Source organism: Aotus nancymaae, unplaced genomic scaffold (assembly GCF_030222135.1).
Source record: "Aotus nancymaae isolate 86718 unplaced genomic scaffold, 86718_ANA_hifiasm-v0.15.2.pri h1tg000067l, whole genome shotgun sequence".
Classification (NCBI taxonomy): Eukaryota; Metazoa; Chordata; class Mammalia; order Primates; family Aotidae; genus Aotus; species Aotus nancymaae.
This window is the reverse complement of record NW_026988482.1, coordinates 17,732,802-17,755,225: the sequence shown is the minus strand read 5'-3', so window position 1 is coordinate 17,755,225 and position 22,424 is coordinate 17,732,802. Positions and strand designations below refer to the sequence as shown.

The 22,424-nt window shown below is 44.8% G+C and overlaps 1 protein-coding gene and 1 non-coding gene across 2 annotated transcripts in view; one reads left to right on the top strand and one right to left on the bottom strand.

Moving 5' to 3' along the window:
* Window positions 1-22,424, top strand: part of LOC105731885 (sterol regulatory element-binding protein cleavage-activating protein) — a 141,304-nt gene that overhangs the window by 78,943 nt on the left and 39,937 nt on the right. The window contains exons 8-9 of the mRNA XM_064366966.1: window positions 4,288-5,825; window positions 5,927-6,812. The gene's annotated coding sequence lies outside the window, so the exon portion shown is untranslated. The remainder of the gene's footprint in view (window positions 1-4,287; window positions 5,826-5,926; window positions 6,813-22,424) is intronic.
* Window positions 12,289-12,388, bottom strand: LOC135270869 (small nucleolar RNA U13). Its single transcript, XR_010339029.1, has one exon. It is a non-coding gene; the product is annotated as a small nucleolar RNA U13 (small nucleolar RNA).

The following is a 22,424-nucleotide window of genomic DNA, read 5'->3' as shown; positions in this document are numbered from 1 at the left end:
CCTGTTCTTTTACAGAGCTCAAACCATACCCCAGGTAAAAGTTTGGGGTTGTAGCACACATAAGACTGATTATTACCTGGATTACAATTTGAATAGGTAGTTTGATTACACATGCAAGTTCCTAGGGAAGCTCCTTTACACTCATAATGTGTTTGCTATAGTAAAGTTTTAACTTGTGTATTCCCTGTCTATGTAGTGTGGGTGCACATAGGACACCCATATAGGACTTCCTCGCTCAGTAGATTTGCCATAAGGGCTGACATGAGCGAAATGAAAGGTAACATTTTTACACTAAGACTGGACAAGGAATGCTTTCTCCTGGGAGCAAAGCTTTGCAGCAATGTCAACATAGTAACAGGATACTTAATATTATTAAAATGACAAGGTTTAAGATTTTGCTTGAGATTTTAGTTTACATTTGCTTATCCGGTGGAGATTGCTCGAGCTTCGGCCGTGCGTTGACTAGTCAGCTTCTGGTTGTGTGACTAGAGCAGGGCTCGACGATTTCTCAGGGTCGTCTGCATCTGGAACCGGACTGAGCTGGTTGTGGTCCTTGTCGATCACATGTCTCAAGGTTAGCCTGGTGGGATGTTCCGGATCCGGCTGACTGGTTCACTTGTCTGGGGCTGTTGGCCTTAACTGGCTGTGATGAATCCAGAGAACAACTTTAGCAACTTTAACAGCAGTGGGGGTGGATAAGGTTACAATAAAAGGGCCCAATGTGGTTGGGTTCCACTTTTTAACCTAGACAGAGTCTCTGGGTTTAAATGAATGGATTAGAATTGTTAAACTTATAGGTATTCTTTTTTGTACCCAGCTTTGTTTCATGGCTTTACCTAGGGCCTGCATTTATCTCCTTAATGTTTATTTTTCCTATTTGTTTAAAAAAAGATTGTCTTTTACCCGGGTTGTGGGGGGTGGTTTCCCAAACAAAACTTCGTAAGGTGAATATTAGGTCTGTTTGGTTGGGTGCGTCTGACTCGGAGAAGGACCATGGGCAAGATTTGATCCCACCGTAAGTGGGTTTCCTGACAGAATTTCTTTAGGAATTGTTTCAGTGTCCAGTTTCTTTGCTTTACCTTCCCCGAACTCTGGGGACGGTAGGCAGTACGTGATTTCCAACAGTTGAGAGAGATTTTGAACAGTCTCAGCTACAAATGCCGGTTCGTTGTCAGACCTGAGAGTCAGAGGCAGCCCAAACCTAGGAATACTATCTGTTAATAATGCTTGAGTTGCCTCCGTGGCTTTTTCAGTGCAGGTGGGGAAAAATTCTACCCACCCGGAGTAGGTGCAGACAAACGCCAGCATAAACCGATAGCCTCCTGCTTGGCGCGTTTCAGTAAAATCCACAAGCAAGTTTTCACGTGGGGTTACTCCTACTTTTTGAATTCCCAGGGGCCGAAATGGCCCTTGCCGTTGGTTGTTCTGAGCACAGGTTAAGCATTGTTTACAGACGGCTCGGGAGATGACAGTGAGCAGTGGCACATAGAAGTGGCACCCCAGTAGTGTTTCTAGTGCTGTTTTCCCGTGTGAGTTTCTTGGTGGAACTGTTTTACAAACCTGAGGGCTATTACTTCAGGAAAAACTAATTTTCTGTTTGAGAACCTCCACCAGCCTTTTTTTTGTATAAGCTCCATTTTCCTGAGCAAACCAGGTCCTCTCATTTGGGGAGTAATTTGGCTTCTCTTTAGGCAAAGGTTCTGGGAGGAGAGGCATGGCAGTAGCTGCCTTCCTACCTACCGTGCTGGAAAGTGGAGTATTCATTGCTGCACGCCTAGCTTCTGCATTTGCTTTCCTGTTTCCTCTTGCCTCTAGGGTCCCACCTTTTTGATGGCCTTGGCAATATATAACAGCTATTTTTCTTAGGATCCCGTACTGCATCTAAAAGTTGTAGGATTTTTTCTGGATACCCTACACTTGTTCCTTGGGCAGGTAGGAGTCCTTTTTTCTTGTATATGCTCCCATGTACATGTAGCATAGCAAAGGCATACTTTGAATTAGTATATACGTTGACTCTTTTACCTTTTGCTAACAGCAATGCCTGCGTTAAAGCTATTAGCTCTGCTCCGGGGGCTGGGGTTCCTGTTGGCAGGCTTTGGGCGTCTACCACTGAATTTAGAGTTACAACTGCATATCCTGCCCGTCTGACTTCTTCTGTTGCAAAGCTGCTACCAGCTGTAAAGTACCTGACATCTGGATTTTGGAGGGGCCGATCTGTCAGGTCCCTTCTACTTGAGAATACTTTATCTACTGTCTCTATACAGTTATATAGGGGAGCTTCTGTTTCCAGTGGGAGGAGGGAGGCAGGGTTGAGAGTGTTTATAGTTTCTGAGGTTATGTGGAGTTTTTACATAAAAGCCCTGATACTGGGTCATTCTAGGATTTGACGACCAATGGTGCCTTCTTTGCTCCATTAGTGTTAAAACAGAGTGTGGTACCCATACAGTTAACTGCTTTCCCAGAGCACTTGTAGCAGCAAGATCCTTGAAACAGGATGGCCGTCCTGAGCCGCCGAGTCCGGTTGCTTTGATGGGCAGGCTATTGGGTGATGCCATGATTCCAAGATTGGGTTAAAACTCTGATGGCCATTCCCTTCTGCTCATGAACATACAGGAGAACGAGTTTAGTTATGTCTGGCAGTCCTAAAGCAGGTGCCTCAACTAGAGCCTTCTTGATTGTATTAAATGCTTTTTGTTGCTCAGGCCCCCAGATAAAGGGTTTTCTTTTCCCCCGCTTTTGTGGATTTATATGATTATCTTGCCATTAGTGAGAAATTTGGGATTTAAATATGGCAGAACCCTGTTGCCCCTAAGAACCCTGTGACTTGTTGCTGGGAGGTTGGGGTGGGAATTCTACAGACAGCTTCCTTGCATGCACTGCCTAACACACGCTGTCTGTCTGTGGCTTATGACAAACCCCAAGTGTGTGACTCCTTCGCAGGAAATCTGGGCTTTTTTTTTTTTTCTTCTTTTTATATGCTTTATACCTTGCCTTCCACAGAAGGTGGAGGTTTGGGGTTCCTTCATGGCAATTTTCGATAGCGGATGCTGCTAGGAGAAGGTCATTTCCATACTGCCGAAGGACACAGTTTTTATCTGGTGGGGTGTAAGCATTAAGGTCTGATGCTAGGGCCTCACTGAAAATTGTGGGGGAGTTTTTGAACCTTTGGGGAAGCTTGGTCCAAGTATACTGGAGATTTTCCCATTGAAGGGCAAAGATGGATCGGCTGACTGGCATGGGGGCGAAGGCGGAAGAAAACATTCTTTTCGTTTAAAACAGTCAACAATACTGCATTGGAGGGAATTAGGGAGAGGAGAGTGTATGGGTTTGGAACTACTGGGTGAATAGTTACTGTTGCTTGGTTTACAGCTCGTAGGTTCCTCCCTGGCCTGTAATTATCACAGGTATGGTACAATTTATTACTAGGCAGCCGTTTCTTTGACAAGGGTGGGATGTTCCAGGGTGACTGGCGTGGCTCCAAAATGCCACGTTTATTAGCCACTCTGGATGCTTTGCTGTGCCTAAAACAGCCTCCTGTGGTATGGGATACTGGTGTAGCCGGACTGGGCTGACTCCCACTGTTAGTTCTCATGGCTAGCTCAGGTGGATTGTTTTCAGCCCGTACCTCTGGGAATTTACTAATTAATTCTGAATATAACTTCCTTCATTGGCCCCAAGTTTGCTTTATAGGTCCCTTCATATCCCTAGCAAAGAATTGCCACTCAGCTTGTGGTACTGTGAAGGCTAATACCATAGCCTTTGGTTACTTAAAACCTAAAGTCATGTTATCTTTAGGCTTAAAAGAAATTTGTACTTGTAGTTTTTGGAGCAGATTCCTCCCCAACAAAGGAACAGGGCAGCTGGGAAGATATCAGAACTTGTGCTGCACCTCTTGCCTTCCAGTGACATATTTTGACTGGCAAAAGGGTTTGTTTTGGTTTGTTTTTACCTGCTATTCCTATAGCCCCAATGGTAATAGTGTAAGACAGTGATCCACCAGTTTGGATAATATCCCACCACTAGGTATTGCATGGGGATAAACCCCATGATCTTTATAGACCGTTCCTTTGGGGCATGCATACTTTCAATGCCCTTTCTTTTTCCACACTGCACATTGATCTCTCTCCAGTCTGGGCCGGGTTTTAGACTCTGGTTTAGCTATATTTTTTTCTTGCCCTCTTCCACGTCCTCCTCCACATCCTTTCATTATCCCAGCTTTTCTTTCAACTAAGGCAGCTGCTAGTAAATCTGCCTTTTCCTTTGCCTCACGCCGTGCCCTTCTCTTAGCCCGGGTCCCGTGCAGGGAGGGTGCAAAGCAGCAGAGTGTCTGCAACCCACCTGCCACCTTTCCAGCGCTACTACAAGATTTGCAAGAAGGAAGAAATGGTCATCTATGAGGAACAGTCTTTATTAACAAAGATTAAAATAGGGCAGCGGAGAAGTGCTGCAGGCTCCGACGTTGCTCCAACATGGGCGTCTCACCTGACTCCTCCCCACAGCCGTTGGCATCCACTGTCAGGTTTCAATGTTCCTGGACCTCAGGGCCTTCGTCCTCTCCAGTCTAAACGCAGAGACATTTGACATGGACCTGTTTTGCAAAATGCAATACGTTCTTATCGACTCTGGTTACCCCGCTGTGCACGAGAGCCAAAACCTCTTCCTCCTGTCTAGACTTTGGTCCTTTGACCGACACCCTCCATTCCCTCCCTCTGCCACTCTCCGGCCCCGGGTCACCATCCATCTACTGGCTACTTCAGTGGGGTCAACTGGTTCAGATCAACACTTCTGGGGCATCACGTGGAATTGGTCTCTCTGAGGTGGTGGAGATGCTGAGTAGTGGGATTTCCTCATTCCACGGTGCACACAGCTATCTAATCCTCACACTGCACCCCATGAATGTACAAGCAGCACGATTTGCCAATTAAAACAATACTAATAATGACAGAATAAATATAGTAAAATGCAAGAAGTGTGGCTTCACCGCCCCACCTACCTGATTTTATCAGCCGCCCAACTATGTTGAGCGGCTTCTTCTCTTGGGTGGGCACAGGCAGAAGCATCTCATTAGTATTGAAATGCATCGCCTGGCAGCTCTGCGGCAGCCCCGGCTTCTTGTTGGCTGGGCCAACACAGCCTCGGGCTGCCTAGCTTGGAGGACGCTGGCTTCGTGTGATGATTGTTGAGCCAGGGTTCTCTGGGTGGTGGTCTGGGTGGAGGAGGCGGCCATGAGGTCGTGCTGGAAGGATTGTTGAGCCAAAGTTTCTAAATCTTCACTGCCCTTGGAGCACTTGATGGAGGCTGCGGCCACGAGGTCACGCTGGAGGGCTTGCTGCGCCCAGGTTTGTAAATCTCCACCACTGCCAATGGAGCTCCCGATGGAGGAGGCCACGCGGTCACGCTGGCGGGCTTGCTGAGCCGAGGTTTCTGAATCCCCACCACTGCCGTTGGAGCTCGCAATGGAGGAGGCCACGGGGTCACGCTGGAGGGCTTGCTGAGCCGAGGTTTCTGAATCCCCACCACTGCCGTTGGAGCTCGCAATGGAGGCGGCCACGGGGTCACGCTGGAGGGCTTGCTGAGCCGAGGTTTCTGCATCCCCACCACTGCCGTTGGAGCTCGCAATGGAGGAGGCCACGGGGTCACGCTGGAGGGCTTGCTGAGCCGAGGTTTCTGCATCCCCACCACTGCCGTTGGAGCTCGCAATGGAGGAGGCCACGGGGTCACGCTGGAGGGCTTGCTGAGCCGAGGTTTCTGCATCCCCACCACTGCCGTTGGAGCTCGCAATGGAGGAGGCCACGGGGTCACGCTGGAGGGCTTGCTGAGCCGAGGTTTCTAAATCTCCACAATTGCTGATGGATCTCTTGATGGTCGGGGAGGCCATGGGGGCATGCTGGGGGTCTGGATTAAAACTCTCTGTCTTCCTCTTCAGGCCGGCAGGTGAACTGGAAACTTGCAGGCCGGCAGGTGAACTGGAAACTTGCGGGCCGGCAGGTGAACTGGAAACTTGCGGGCCGGCAGGTGAACTGGAAACTTGAGTGGATGGAGAACAGGTGGGATCCCCAGGAGCAAGGGACCGTAGTCTGTTATCGACTCGCTTTCTTCTTCTGTCATCGACTCGCTTTCTTATTCTGTCAGCAAAAAGGTAGGTGGCCATGGGATAATTATACAAGTTTTCTTTAATTGCCTTGGTGACTGTCTTAGCCCTGAATCCCATGGCCACCAAGACCTGGATCGTTTCAGCATTTGGGTGTTCCAGGATTTGCTTTTCATGAGTTGTCAGAGGCAACTGCTGGCCGTTGTTGACCCACGAGTCCCTGAGAACTTGCTGTACTGTGGGCCGCTCCCTGGGATCTGTCATTAACAGTTTTTTCATTAGACTTTCCAGGCCTTTTGAGAAGGAAGAGGGGCAGATGTACCTTCCAGATCGAATTTTTTCTTGGAGGACCATACGACTCTTTGAGAAGAAGGGTAGATCCCTCGACACCATCTCGTACAAAGTGACGCCTAGGCTCCAAACATCCATGGCGGGGCATTGGTAGCCCTGGCCCAGGATGACTTCTGGGGCCATGTAGAGGAAGGTGCCACAACGTGTTGTCAGCCACTGCCCCTCATCGTAAGTTGTTGCCAATCCGAAATCGGCAATTTTTATATTTCCTTCACCATCCAACAGGATGTTTTCCGGCTTCAGGTCCCTGTGTGCTATTCTTCTCGCGTGGCAGTACTCCATGGCCGACAGCATCTGCTGGAACTTTGCCCGGGCCTCCTCCTCTGTCACGTGGTTGCGGTACAGCCACTGGTGCAGGTCTCCTCCTGAGGTATACTCCAATATTAAATGGCATGCATCTGTGGTGTCGATGATCTGAAATAGTTCTACGATATTGGCGTGGTGCACAGACTTTAAAATCGTCAGCTCTGTCTGGCTAATGGCGACACGGGCGCCAGTTTTGTGGGTGGTTTTCACGGCCACCTGGGTCCCAGACAGCAAGTGGCGGGCCAGCTTCACCTCGCTGAAGGCACCACGGCCAATGAGTTCCAGCGTTTGGTAACACTGTAGCCCCTGGTCAGGTGGGGCGTGGGCCAGTGTCTGCCCCATGGTGCCTGATGCCTCTCTACACTAACTACACGACTAACTACTAAGCAACAATACTAACTATACTAACTATGCTAAAATATTAAGCAACAATACTGACTATACCAAAGTACGCTAAAATACTAAGCAACGATAGTGACTATACTAACTACACTAACAACGCTAACTAGAAAAACACCAACCCCCCTCCCACAGAAACCCTCCCCCACCCCAAACCCCCCCACACCCAACCCCCCCCACACACAGAAACACAGATAAAACACGCACACGCACACGCACACGCACACACACGCACACACACCACACCACTCGGCAATCGCTGGTCTGAATCCACAGGTCACCAAACAAGCTTCCAGGGATATCTCAGACCAAAAACCATGACCCAGCCAGGCCCTTATATAGGCCCTGTGATTCCATCACAAAGGCTTTTCATGACATCAGAGCAAAGCAGGGGCCAATCACGGCTGGGGGTCATTCAGAGTTCTGAGCATGAGCCAGTCGTGGCTAGGGATCGTTCAGAGTTCTGAGCATGAGCCAGTCATGGCTAGGGATCGTTCACAGAGATTTTCTCACTTTTGGTCCCCAAAACATCTTCCTCTTTTAAAAAGAAAAGTGCTTTTGTCTAGATGGGTTATAGAGATTGATATTTAGTTTCCTAGCCATTTAAACTGGTACAACACTTCAACGGCATTTTCACGTGTAGTTTCTTTTTCTATAATTTTTTTATTATACTCTTTAAGTTCTGGGGTACATGTATAGCTTGTGCAGGTTTGTTACATAGGTTTACAGGTGCCATGGTGGTTTTCAATCATTTGTAATTTCAAAATCTGAAATAGCTTTTGGATTTTGAAGATCTCCTAATGTCCACATGCAAAATACTCAATTCCTTTTCTTTCATCTCCCGGCCTCGTTTGTTTTTAATGGTTTCTGCTCTTTGTCTCATATTTTACTATAGAATATGTACTGCATTTCTTTCCTGTTCTAAACATTGTTGTGATCATATTCTTGTAGCCAAATCTTTGTTCTCATTTTTTTTTTTTAATTTTTTATGCTGTTGAATCCCTCTGAGCCCTGCCTTTCCCTGCCTCCTCCTCCTCTGTACTCATTTTTGCTAAAATCTGTAAGTGGATAAATTCTTTAAAAGCTTTGCACATTGTGAAGGGTTGGTTTTTTTTTTTTAATATTTATTACAGTAAGATTCAAATGTATGTGCAAGTAGAGAGCAATAAGCCGTTGTGTACCTGTCACTCAGTTACGTCTGTCACTTAGTCATTAACTTGGGGACACTCTTGTATCATCTATATCCTTTAACCTTCTTCTCATTATACTTTTTCTTGGGAGAAGTTTATTAATTGATAGGTGTTACTTTGGGGTGAATAAGAAGGTAGCCAACTAGTGTGCTGGGGAACTGCGGGTGGGCAGGGGTTCCTAGAAGCCAAAATGTAAGGTTCTTTTCTTTGGGATCCTTTCCTCTCCTTAGAGAAGACCCTTTAGCTTTCTACCTGAGAAGCTGATGCCTAGTTGTCAGGCTTTCTTCTTGCCAAGATAGGGGTGTTAACTCCTGTATACAGACGTTCACTTAATCCTTTTAACCAGTCCCACATCTCACCACAGCCCTATGCTATACCTGGGTTTCTCCATTCAGAGCCCATTTAGGGTCTCTAGTGCCAGTCTTTTTCCTCATTGGCTGTGTCCCCCAGGTCCTTTTTTTAAAAAAATTTTTTCCCAATGGTGATGCACTTACTGAGCAGATGCAGTGATCTTCTTACCTGATCCTACGTATAACCGTTGGCCTAAATGTAAGATGGTTTGCCGGCATCAGCAATAAGACTAGTAGTGGGGCTAAAAAACAAGTTCTCTTAAGGCTAAATCTTGACCTCCTGTTCTAGGATGACCAACTTAATCTGAAAAGAATTTGCAACGTGTAAGTATATTAGGATTACAGCCATCGGTATACACACTTAAAAGTAGTTCAGCAGGGCACGGTGGTTCACACCTGTTATCCCAGCACTTTGGGAAGCCAAGGCAGGTGGATCATGAGGCCAGGAGTTCAAGACCAGCCTGGCCAACATGGTAAAGCCCCATCTTTACTAAAAAAAAATTAGCTAGGCGTGGTGGCGCATGCCTGTAATCCCAGCTACTTGGGACACTGAGGCAGGAGAATCACTTGAACCTGGGAGGCAGAGGTTGCAGTGAGCCGAGATCGTGCCACTGAACTCCAGCCTGGGTGACAAAGCAAGACTCTGTCTCAAAAAAAAGTAGTTCTGCTACCATTAACTTAGTCTAAAAGAGTCACATAAGAATACCAATGTTATTTTGTTCGAACGCCATGGTTATTTCAGTTTAAAAGCATTTCTCTCAAAGCTGCTTCTCTCTTCACAACAGTAGAGCTCTGGCAGTAAATTAAGTGGTTGAGGACTCAGTGAAACTGTGGCTAATTTCTGGTTCAGTCTGAGCTCTCTTTGCACTATGATCAAAATGGAGTCTTGCCAGCTGCCAAGGGTAGCCTTGCAGGTCTCTTCCAATGAATATAAGTTCCACATGGCTGGGGAGGCCTCATAATCATGGCAGAAGGTCAAGGAGGAGCAAAGGCATGTCTTACATGGTGGCAGGCAAGCCTGTTCTCATACTTTTAAAATTATTTGGTGACTGGGTGCGGTGGCTCATGCCTGTAATCCCAGCACTTTGGGAGGCCAAGACAGGCAGATCACTTGAGGTCAGGAGTTCGAGACCAGCCTTGCCAACGTGGTGAAACTTCATCTCTACTAAAAATACAAAAATTAGCGGGGCGTGGTGGTGCACACCGGTAATGCCAGCTACTCGGGAAGCTGAGGAACAATTGTTTGAACCCGGGAGGCGGAGGTTGCAATGGGCCAGGATTGTGTTACTGCACTGCAGCCTGGGCAACAGAGCAAGACTCTGTCTCAAAACAAACAAAAGTTATTTGGTGATTTTTTTTTTTTTTTTTTTTTTTTTTTTTTGAGACGGAGTCTCTGTGACTCAGACTGCAGTGCAATGGCACAATCTCTGCTCACTGCAACCTCTGCTTCCCGGGTTTAAGCAATTTTCCTGCCTCAGCTTCCTGAGTAGCTGGGACTACAGGCATGCGCCACCACACCGGCTAATTTTTGTATTTTTAGAAGAGACAGGGTTTCACCATGTTGGCCAGGCTGATCTCAAACTCCTGACCTCAAGTGATCCACCCGCCTTGGCCTCCCAAAGTGCTGGGATTACAGGGGTGAGCCAAAATACCCGGCCCATTTTAACCATTTTTAAGTGTACTGTTGAGTGACATTAAATGCATTCACAGTGTTGTGCAACCATCACTATCCATTTCCAGAACTTTTTCATCATTCTACATAGAAACTCTCTATCCATTAAATAACTCCCATTTTCCCCTTCCCTCTGCCCCTGGCAACCTCTCTTCTACTTTCTTTCTATGAGTTTGCCTGTCCTAACTGCTTCATATAAGTGAAATCTTACTATATGTGTCTTTTTGTATTTAATGAAGTGTAATGTTTTTAAGGTTCATCCATGTCATAGCATGTGTCAGAATTTTATTCTTTTTTCAAGCTGAATAATACTGTATTTTATGGATATCCACATTTTGTTTATTCATCCGTCAATGAACATTTGGGCTGTTCTCACCTTTTAACTATTGTAAATAATGCTGTTATGAACATGGCTATACAGATATCTGTTGGAATCCCACTTTAATTCTTTGGATATATACCTAGAAGAGGAATTGCTGGGACATACAGTAAATCTATGCTCAACTTTTTGAGGAACCACCCAACGATTTTCCAAAGTGGCTGCTCCATTTTACATTTTCATCAGTAATGCTCAAGAGTGCCAGTTTCTCCATTTGCTCACCCACACTTGCTATTTTCCTTTTCTTTGTTTTTTAATAAAATTCATTTTAATGGGTAGGAATTGGTATCTCATTGTGATTTTGAGTTGCATTTTCTAAGGAATATTGATGTTGAGCAGTTTTTCATACGCTGATTGGCCATTTGTATATCTTCTTTTTTGTCATCGTTTGAATTTTTTTTTTTTTTTTTTTTTTTGAGACAGGGTCTTGCTCTGTTGCCGAGACTGGAGGGCAGTGGCACGATCCCAGCTCACTGCAGCCTCATTCCTCTGGTCCCAAGTGATCCTCCCACCTCAGTCTTCCTAGTAGCTGCGACTGCAGGCACATGCCTCCATGCCTGGCTAATATTCATATTTTTTGTAGAGATGGGGTTTCGCCATGTTACCTAGGCTGGTCTTGAACTCCTGAGCTCAAGTGATCCATCCACTTCAGCTTCACAAAGTGGTGGGATTACAGGCATGAGCCACTCCACCAAGCCTGTATTTCTTCTTTAGAGAAATGTTTATTCAAGTCCTTTTCTAATTTTGAATTGTTTATTGTTACTTTGTTGTTACTGTTGAGTTGTAGGAATTCTTTACATATTCTGGATATTAATCCCTTATTAGATATATGATTTGCAAATAGTTTCTCCAATTCTGTTGGTTATCATTTCACTCTCTTTATTGTGTGCTGTGCACAACAATTTTAACTTTTTTTTTCTTTTTTAAGACAGAGTCTCCCTCAGTCACCCAGGGTTGGAGTACAGTGCTGCAGTCTTGGCTCACTTCTGCAGCCTCCACGACTCCCAGACTCAAGCAATCCTCCTGCCTCAGCCTTCCAAGTAGCTGAGACTACAGACACACACAACCACGCTCAGCTAATTTTTTTTTGTATTGATCTCGCCACGTTGCCCAGGCTGGTCTCAAACTCCTGAGCTCAAGCAGTCTGCCTGCCTTGGCTTCCCAAAGTGCTGGGATTAAGGCGTGAGCCACCACGCCTGGCCAAAAGTTTTTAATTTTTATGAATTCCAGTTTATCAATTTTCTTCTTTTGTTGCCTCTACTTTTCAGTCCTTGCTAAATTCAGCATCATGAAGATCTTTCTCTTATGTTTTCTTCTAAGGGCATTACTGTTTTTAGCTCCTCTTCTTTAATCTATTTTGAGTTAATTTTTGTGTATAATATAAAAGAAAAGTCCAACTTCACTTTTGCGTGTAACTATCTAGTTTTCCCAGTAGCATTTGTTGACTGTCCTTTCCCCAATGACTGGTACCTTTTGTCAAAAATCAGTACATCATATTTGTGAGAGTTTATATCTGTTTTTTGTTTTTTTTTTTCTTTTTCTTTTCTTCAGGTTAGATGGGTAGTGCTGATGTCATAACAAGGTTTGAGAATGACACATCTCACATGTTTCTAAAACACCCAATTATCATTCTGGTGAACTACAGAAGATCTGTACTCTATTCTATTCCATTGGTTTATGTCTGTCCTTATGCCAGTACCACATTGTTTTGCTTACTGTAGCTTTGTAGTAAGTTTTGAAATCAGGAAGTGTGAGTCCTCCAACTTAGTTCTTGTTTTTCAAGATTGTTTTGGCTATTGAGGGTCCCCCTCCCTCCCTTTTTTGGACAAATTAATGGAAAGAATTTTTTTCTCTCCGTTTTTTTTTTTTTTTGGACAAATAAATTGAAAGAAATCCCACCTACATGAATTGGAAGACAATATTCTTTTTTTTGAGATGGCGTCTCGCTCTATCACCCAGGCTGGAGTGCATTGGCACAATCACTGCTCACTACAGCCTTGAGTTCCCAGACTCGAGTGATCTCCCCCCTCAGCCTGCTAAGTAGGTGAAACTACAGGAGCATACTACTGTGCCTGACTAATTAAAAATTTTTTTGTAGGCCGGGCGTGGTGGCTCACGCCTGTAATGCAAGCACTTTGGAGGCCAAGGCAGGTGGGTCTCCTGAGTTCAGGAGTTCAAGACCAGTCTGACAAACATGGTGAAACCCCGTCTTTAAAAAAAAAAAAAATTATAAATAAATAATGAAATTTTTTTTGGTAGAGATGGAGTCTCACCAGGCTAGTCTTGAGGACTCCAGGGCTCCCAGCAGTCCTCCTGCTTGGCCTCCCAAAGTGCTGGGTTTACAGGCATGAGCCACCGTGCCTCGCCAACTGTTAGAATTTTAATAGGGATTGCATTGCATTTTGATAGGGATTGCATTTGTAGATAGCTTTGGATAATGTTATCATTTAAAGAATATTGTCTTCCCAGCCTGGCCAACATGGTGAAACCTCGTCTCTCCTAACAATACAAAATTTAGCCAGGTGTGGTGGTGCACACCTGTAATCCCAGCTACTCGGGAGGCTGAGACAGGAGAATCACTTGAACCTGGGAGGCAGAGGTTGCAGTGAGCCGAGGTTGCTCCACTGCGCTCCAGCCTGGGTGACAGAGCGAGACTCTGTCTCAAAAAAAAAAAAAATTGTCTTCTAATCCATGAACGTGATATTTATTTCCATTTATTTATGTCTTTAATTTCTTTGAGCAGTGTTTTGTAGTTTCAGTTTATGTCTTTTGTGTCCCTTGGTTAAATTTATTCCTGAGTATTTTATTCTTTTTGATGCTATTATAAATGGAGTATTTTCTTTTTAGATTGTTCATTGTTAGTGAACAACAGAAATGCAGCTAATTTTTTTTCCTTTTTTTTTCCCTCTATTGCCCAGGCTGGAATGCAGTGGCACAATCTCAGCTCACTGCAGCCTCTGCCTCCTAGGTTCAAGTGATTCTCCTGCCTCAGCCTCCTGCGTAGCTGGGATTACAGGCGTGCACCACCACACCCAGCTAATTTTTGTATTTTTAGTAGAGGTGGGGTTTCACCATATTGGTCAGGCTGGTCTCAAACTCCTGACCTTGTAATCCACCTGCCTTGGCCTCCCAAAGTGCTAGGATTACAGGCGTGAGCCACCACGCCCAGCCAGTGCAACTAATTTTTGCATGTTCATTTTATATCCTACAGCTTTGTCGAATTCATTTATTAGTGCTCTCTGTGTGTGTGTGTGTGTGTGTGTGTGTGTGTGTGTGTGTGATCTTTAGGGTTTTCTACATTTAAGATTATGTGTCTAGGAACAGAAATAATTTTACTATTTTCTGTCCAGTTTAGATGCCTGTGGAGAAAAAGGGTAAATGAGGCAGTGAGAAGGTTCTTGCTTAATTTCTCTGGCTAGAACTTTTCAATACTGGATTAAATAGAAGTGGCAAAAATGGGCATCTTTGTCTTGTTCCTGATTTTAGGGGAAAAGCTTTTAGTCTTTCACCATCGAGTATGATGTGAGCTGTGAGATTTTCATATATACCCTTTATTATGTTGAGGATATTGCCTTCTATTCCTGTTTCATTGAGTGTTTTTTAACAAAAAAAAAAATCTTGAATTTTGTTAAATACTTTTTCTGCATCAATTGGGATCATGATTGTGTTTTTCTCCTTCATTCTAGTAATGTGGCATATTACTTTAATTGATTTTTGTCAAACCATCCTTGTACTTTGAGAAGAAATCCCCACTTGGTCATCTGAGATGTATTTTTAATATCTACTTTTAAAAAAAAAAAAACCCAAGTCCCAGCCTGAGCAACATAGTGAGACCCCCATCTCTACAAAAAAAAAAAAAATTTAGCCAGATGTGGTGGCTCATGCCTGTAGTTCCAGCAATGTGAGAGGCTGAGATGGGAGGATCACCCGGGAGGTCGAGGCTGCAGTGAACCATGATTGCACCACTGCATCCAACCTGGGTGACAGAGCCAGACCCTATCTCAAAAAACAAAAACAAAAACAAAAACCCCAAAAGACTTACAAGTCAACAGATACTTACTGAATTCTTCCTAGGTGTCAGACACTGTTGAAGTTCTGGGGATTCAGCAGTGAAGAAGTAAAGAAGGCTAAGCCCCTGCTTTCTTTCTTTTCTTTTTCTGTTTTTGGGAAGAGTCTTGCTCTGTCACCCAGGCTGCCAGGCTCAAGTGCAGTGATGCATTCTCAGCTCACCGCAGCCTCTCCCTCCTGGGTTCACGTGATTCTTTTGCCTCAGCTTCCCATGTAGCTGGGATTACGAGCACTACCATGCCCAGATAATGTTTGTATTTTTAGTAGAGACAGGGTTTTACCATGTTGGCCAGGCTGATCTTGGGCCAGGCTGGTCTTGAACTACTGACTTGAAGTGATCCACCCGCCTCTGCCTCCCAAAGTGCTGGGATTACAGTCGTGAAACACTGCGCCTGGCCCATTTGAGTGTTTTGAGCAGGGTAGTGACATGAGTGATTTGTGCTTTAGAAAGACGTATCAAGGATGTAATGAAGTAGAAATGAATAGAGGCGATTATTCCTGCTGTTCTCGGGATCAGTGATGGGAGAGCAGCCAGGGAGATGATGATGGTTGGTCAGGTTGGGGATCTGACTTGGTGATAAATCTGTTGCAACCAGCTGTTTCAGATGTGGGCTTGTTTTAGGATGTTTCCTAAACTTTTGACCCAAGCAATAAGCAGGATAGCTAGTAGTATAATTAACTGAGATGGCTGGAGAAGAACAGATACTGTGGGGAAATTAAGAGTTCTGTTTTGGTCTTGTTAGATTTGAAGTGCGTATAAGGCATCTGAGTGGAGATACCAAGTGGAAATAGTGTGAATAAGGAGCTTAGGGGAGATGCTTGGGAGGTGCATGTGTGGGAGACATAAGCGAACAGATGAGACTTGGAGCCAGGAGTCTAGATGAGAAGCCCTGGGGAGAAAGGGTAGATGAGGAAAGCTGGCCAGGAACAAAGCCTGTAGGGAAACAAGAAAGGAGGCTGAGAAGCACACCACCAGAAGGTAGGACACCAGTAGGGACATGATGTCACTCAACTAGGAAATAGTGTATTGTAGGCATTTTTCTTTTTTTTTTTTTTTTCTGAGATGGAGTTTTGCTCTTGTTGCCCAGGCTGGAGCGCAATGGTTCGATCTCAGCTCACTGCAGCCTCCACCTTCCGGGTTCAGGTGATTCTCCTGCCTCAGCCTCCTGAGTAGCTGGGATTACAGGCATGTGCCATGATACCTGACTAATTTTTTGTATTTTTAGTTGAGAAGGGGTTTCACCGTGTTAGCCAGGATGGTTGTAGGCATTTTTCATTTCAGCACAGTGTCTTCATGGTCAGTCCTTTCAGTGGCTGCCCTGATGGTGTTTGATCGTAAGAGTCATAACTCATCCATGAAGGCGTTTTACAGTCTGTCTTCAAGCAGGCAGGTCCTTAGATTGAAATAATGGAGGCTTTACCAAATGCCTTTAACTACGCAGATAGCTGATGGGACGGAGATTGTCAGATGAAGGTATGTTACAGAAAAACCTTTGACAAGTTATATAGTAGACTAGTTAAAACAAAAAGTTAATCTTCTAGCTAAGACAAAAGATACAGTTTGGGAAGATGAAAAAGATGGATGGTGGTGATGGCTGCACAATATGAATGTACCTAATGTCACTGAACTATACACTTAAAAGTGGTTAAAATGGTAAGTTTATGTTATATAAATTTTTACTACAAAACATAGTATAGTACTTTGTCACTGATTATAGTAAATATTTAAATCCGAGGGCTAGATTGCTCTTTTTTTTTTTTTTAAGACGGACTCTGGCTCTGTTGCCCAGACTGGAGTGCAGTGGTGTGATCTCAGCTCACTGCAACCTCTGCCTCCAGGTTTAAGTGATTCTCCTATCTCAGCCTCCCAAGTAGCTGGGATTACAGGTGTCCGCCACCACGCCTGGCTAGTTTTTGTATTTTTAGTATAGACGGGGTTTCGTCATGTTGCCCAGACTGGTCTTGAACTCCTGACTTCAAGTTATCCATCCGTCTCAGCCTCCCAGAGTGCTGGTATTAAGACATTGAGCCACTGTGCCCAGACTAGACTGCCCTTAAATAGGTTAAAACAAATAATTTTGTTGAAAGGTGTTGGGAAATCAACTCTGTCACGGAAGTGTTCCTTGGGCAGGGAGTTGGAACCAGAGTGTTGATTGTTGTCATTTGCTGTATGATCTGGATCATCTGGCATGACCCTCCCTAAGCCTCAGTTTCTTTGTTACCAATAGGATATTGTGCTGGAGGATCCCATCTCTTCTAGCTCTGGAGTTTGGTAACTTTCTGTTTCTTTGCCTCTATAAATGTCGGGAAGGCAAACATGTTCCAGTCTGAGAAATGATTGTGTGAACATTTGGAAGAATTGTGTCGTCCCAGTGCATATCATAATCCACAGCTGTCCTGTTAGCTGGAAAATGTTAGTTAGTACCAGATTATAGATATGAGAAATAAACAATTAAAACTTGCAGTAGGCCTCACATTTAAGACAGAAACAAAAATCTTTGCATTTTTAGACTTTGACCAAATATTTGTGAATGAGCACCATGTAGATGTGATTTGTGTATCTGCGAGGCTTCATGCATTGTGACTTGACAGATTATCCTGGAGCAGCTGGATAAAGAAACAAAAAAAAATTAAAATAAAAAAAGACTTGACAGGAACCACAGTGTTTAGGTTTGTGAGCCCACAGTACCACCCTTTGCCTTCAACAGTGTGGAGGGAGTCTTGGGGCCAGCAGCAAGCGGGGTGGAAGGCTCTTAGTGGCTGGTGGGCATGAAAAGAGTACAGAGGGGAGGTCTTCCTGGGAGAGAAGTTGTTGGAAGGGGCCAGTGAAGTCGGCAGCTGGCGTGTTGGAGAGAGCTCTAGGGGCTCCTGGACCCTGACCCTGAGGAAAAGGGCCCCAGGTGAGCCTCATCTCTGTGCTTTCTTCTGTGCCACTGTTCTCCTCATAAACTCCTCCCCTCTTTGCACGCTCTGTGTTTGGAACTATCTTCCATGCAACATTTATGTTAAGAATTCTTGAAATAGTAATAAAACAGAGACTTGTCACATCTCCCATTTTGCTATTTGATTGTATAAACTGTCAAGAGCTTTGGTGCCCTCCAGCAGAGCACATTTCTTGCAGGAAATCAGGCAAAGATTCTTCAGCCTCTGTGGCCTGATATGCTCATGTGTGGCTGGTGGCAGGAGGCTGGTGCTGGCTGTGCCCCTACCAGTACCTGTTGGGGCTGAGGCTGAGAACAGTCTGTCCATGGGCCAAGAGTCTCATTGTGTGAAATGACAAGGCTGCCCTGTGGGCTCTCAAGTTGTTTCTAGCTTTAAAACTGATTCTTGGCAAGGTGAGGTGGCTCACGCCTGTAATCCCAGTACTTTGGGAGGCTGAGGCTGGCGGATCACCTGAGGTCAGGGGTTCGAGACCAGCCTGACCAACATGGTGAAACCCAGTCTCTAGTAAAAATAGAAAATTAGCCTGGTGTGGTGGTGCATGCCTGTAATCCCGTTACTTGGGAGGCTGAGGCAAGAGAATTGCTTGAACCAGGAGGCGGAGGTTGCAGTGGGCCGCCATGGGCAACTCTATCTCAAAAATAAACAGACAAACAAACAAATAAATAAATAAACAAACCTGATTCTTAGCAGAAGTTCAGTCCCTTTGTTAGTCATTCCTGCCCAGGTCAAGAGGGAGTGAGAATGTAGGTAGCTGGCTTTGTGGAAGAAAATCTTTAGCATGTTTGTTGATACTCTGTTGCCAAGAGGGTTGACATTATCGTGCAGTTATTTGTGACAGCCACAACCAATTAATATAATTTGGTCTTCCTTCAATTTGGGTGTTTCAGTGCCATCCCAGCAATTACTCAGAATGTAGCAATATGCATCCTCTTGAATATGTGTGTTTTCAGGCTTCAGATTCTCTGAAATCAGCTTTCGTTCATTAACTAAAATTCCTTTATTTTTTTCAATACTATTTAATTATTATCTTTTTTTTTTTTTTTTTTTTTGAGACGGAGTTTTGCTCTTGTTACCCAGGCTGGAGTACGATGGCGTGATCTCGGCTCACCGCAACCTCCGCCTCCTGGGTTCAAGCAATTCTTCTGCCTCAGCCTCCCGAGTAGCTGGGACTACAGGCACGCACCACCATATCCAGCTAATTTTTTGTATTTTTAGTAGAGATGGGGTTTCACCATGTTGACCAGGATGGTCTCGATCTCTTGACCTCGTGATCTACCCACCTCAGCCTCCCAAAGTGCTGGGATGATAGGCGTGAGCCACCACGCCCGGCCTTAATTATTATCTTTTTGAGACAGAGTTTCACTCTTGTTGCCCAGGCTGGAGTGCAGTGGTGCGATTTCAGCTCACTGCAACCTCTGCCTCCTGGGTTCAAGTGATCCTCCCACCTCAGCCTCCTGAGTAGCTGGGACTACAAGCAGGCACCACCACACCCAGCTCTTTTTTGTATTTTTAGTAGAGATGGGGTTTCTCCATGTTGGCCAGGCTGGTCTCGAACTCCGGACCTCAGGTGATCCACCCACCTCGGTCTTCCAAAGTGCTGCCATTAAAGGTGTGAGCGACCCCCCTCCCGGCCTTTTTTTCAATACTGCTAAGTTAGTCTGCTGAAATTTCTCGTAGTTTACTGGCTAATTTTGATGCTTAGAGAAGGAATGTTCTGCCCTGAGCGTTGGTCCACTTGACAGCTTTCAGAAAAACATTCCCCAAAGGGATGAATTGTTTGCACCAGTGGACTAGTTTAGCACAGTCCTGTAGTGACTTTCTGCTTAGCACCAGGTGAGGTGCTGGGTGCTCTAGGGAACACAAGGCGATTCAGTTATGCCTTTCTCCCGAAGGGGACCGCAGCCAATCCGGGAGGCTAAGAAAGTCAGAACAAGCAAGGTGAAAATACATAGTTACAGAAGCTCAGAGAATAAAGCTATTGCTTCCACAGGAAACTTTGTTCATTATTTTTATATTTAACTTTCAATGTAGAAATACATTTACATGACACAAAATTGGAAAGGTAAATACACAGGAAAGTTTCCCTTCCATCCTGCCCCTGGCTTCCAGATCCTCCCCTCAGAGGCTGCCGGTGCTGCCACTTCTTATGTGTCCGTTCCCAGGTATTTTGTGCATTTATAGACAAATAAGCAGAGACCACTGTTCTCTTACATGAAAGTAGCACACTATTCCCTTGCTTTTCTCTATAAATGTTTCTGTATGATAGTTCATCATTAATAAATAAGAATTTCCTCATTGTCTTTTTCTTTTTTTCTTTTTTGAGACAGAGTCACCCAGGCTGAAGTGCAGTGGTATTTTATTATTATATGTATGTATATATGTATTTTTATTATTATTTTTTGAGACAGAGTCTCACTTTGTCGTCTGGGCTGGAGTGCAGTGGCACAATCTTGGCTCACTATAACCTCCACCTCCTGGATTCAAGCAGTTCTCCTGCCTCAGTCTTTTGAGTAGCGGGGATTACAGGTGCCTGCCACCATGCCTGGCTGATTTTTGTGTTTTTTAATAGAGATGGGGTTTCACCTTGTTGACCAAGCTGGTCTTGAACGCCTGACCTCAAGCGACCCACTCACCTCGGCCTCCTAGAGTGTGTGTGTGTATGTGTGTGTGTGTGTGTATATATATTTTAAAGACTGAGGCTCGCTCTTGTCACCCAGGATGGAGTGCAATGGCACAATCTTGGCTCACCACAACCTCCGCCTCCCGAGTTTGAGCGATTCTCCTGCCTCAGCCTCCCGAGTAGCTGGGGTTACAGGTGTGTGCCACCACGCCCGGCTAATTTTGTATTTTTAGGAGTGACGGGGTTTCTCCATGTTGGTCAGCCTGGTCTCAAACTCTCAGCCTTAGGTGATCCACCCGCCTCGGCCACCCAGAGTGCTGGGATTACAGGCAAGAGCCACCATGCCCAGCCAGCATGTGCGTATGTATGTAAATCAACATACATGTATTTACTAAGCATCTGTCTATTCTTATTTTAAAAGGATGAGGGTTGAATTTTGTCAGGTGTCTTCAGCATTGGCAGATGTGATCTCTGTTAATAGTTTGAACATAATGTTGTTTTAACAGTACTTATGTGTTTCTGGCACAAAATGAATGGGGTGATGTTTAGAGAAGGCTTATAGAGGAAATGGCATTTTATCCAGTGCCTGAAGGCTGGATAGAGAAATTAGAGATGGGGAATTAGACTGGGAAGATGGGAAAAGGGTGTTCAGTAAAGAGAGATCCTTGACTGCAAGGTGTGGCAAGTAGGAATGCAGGTTATTTGGGAAAAGAATTCCAGAAACCCAGCATGACTGTGATATTCATGGGGGCCTTCTAGATGGGTAACATGGGGGCAGATTACACCTCTGGGCTTCAGATTCTTCATTTGTGGAATTGAAATAATAAAAGCAGTTATTTTTTAAAAGTGTGTGACAAGGATTTAGGAGATAACGTAGGCAAAGGTCTTAGCCCAGAGACTGACACATGGTTTGTAAGTATAGTTATTTTTATTTGACAAGAAGAAAGCTGGAAAGTGGTTTCAGTAGATTTTGAGTGTACCTGTGTAATAAACAAAGAAGTATGGTCTCAATAATTTGCAGACACTGGAGAGCCATTCAAGACTTTTGTGCAAGGGGTGACGTAAGCAGTTGTGTTTTTTTTTTTCCATTAAAATCTTTTTTAAGAGATGGGGTCTCGCTATGTTGCCCAGACTGGTCTCGAACTTCTGGGCTCAGGCAGTCCTCCCATCTCAGTTTCCTAAAGTGCTGGGATTACAGGTGTGAGCCACTGTGCCTGGCCATAAGCAGGTCTTTATTTTAGGAAGCTGTCCATACTGACAGTGTGGGAAGAGAAACCAGAAGTGAAGTGCAGATGGAGGTAGCAAAATCAGGTAGGAGACTATGAGAATTTTCTAGGCTGGTGGTTTTAGATGTCTGCCACTAGTCCACTTCATTTTTTATTTTTTGAGATAGGTCTTGCTCTTTTGCCCAGGCTAGAGTGCAGTGGAGCAATCACAGCTTACTTAAGTAGCCTTGACCTCCTAGGCTCAAGCAATCCTTCCCACTCAGCCTCCCAAGTAGCTGGGACTGTAGTCGTGAGCTACCATGCTTGGCTAATTAAAAAAATTTTTGTTTGTAGAGACAGGGTCTCTGTATGTTGCCCAGGCTGGTCTTGAACTCCTGGTCTCAAGCAATATTCCTGCCTCAGCCTCCCAAACTGCTGAGATTACAGACATTAGTTAGCTACCATGCCTGGCATGCTAGTCCAGGTTAGACATATGTTCAAGATGGGGGCACCATAGAGTTGACTTAATTTGGAAACTCTTGGGCTCCAGGCTTTGGTAGGGCAGTGGTTCTCAAACTTGAATATATCAACGTCAACTGGAGGGTTTGTTAAATAGAGATTTCTGGGCCTCATCCCCAGATTTTCTGATTCACCAGGTCTGGGATAGGCCCAAGTATTTGCATTTCTAACAAAGATTTAGATGGGGACATTTGTGAAGAAGAGGATGGATGAGGCGTTCCTTGTTGATGATTTCATTCAGAGAGAGGGGATTATTAGCTGTCTGTCTTTCTCCCAGAATGCCTGAGGTGCTTTGTATCACAATTAGAAGTTGAGAAGATGTGTACTGAGC